A 348-nucleotide genomic window follows, 5' to 3' on the forward strand; every position below is an offset into this window, starting at 1 on the left:
CCACCCCCGCAACTCTAGGCGACAAACCTTGCCAACGCGAGTACCCCCCCATTTTTCCCCCGGACCGACCCGCGTCCGCCCCCCGCCCAAGATTCCGGACACCGGCACCCAACGCCCCCGGCGGTACGCCCATTGCCGCTCCAGCCACACCCCTCGGTGCGCCTTCATCGCACACGGGGTCTAGGCGCACAGGGACCTTAGCCTAACGGATCAAGGGGCGTGGGCCCCCGGCGTTGCCATAACGGATCACCGGCGCGCCCCTCGTTGCCGACTATCACCAGTCCCCATGCGCCCGTGTTGCCCGTCCTCCGGACAGGATCACCAGGAAGCGCCAGACCAATGCCCTTT

This window comes from Odontomachus brunneus, unplaced genomic scaffold (genome assembly GCF_010583005.1).
Source record: "Odontomachus brunneus isolate Ranch 3 - 2012 unplaced genomic scaffold, Obru_v1 Obru_scaffold_270, whole genome shotgun sequence".
NCBI classification, from domain to species: Eukaryota; Metazoa; Arthropoda; class Insecta; order Hymenoptera; family Formicidae; genus Odontomachus; species Odontomachus brunneus.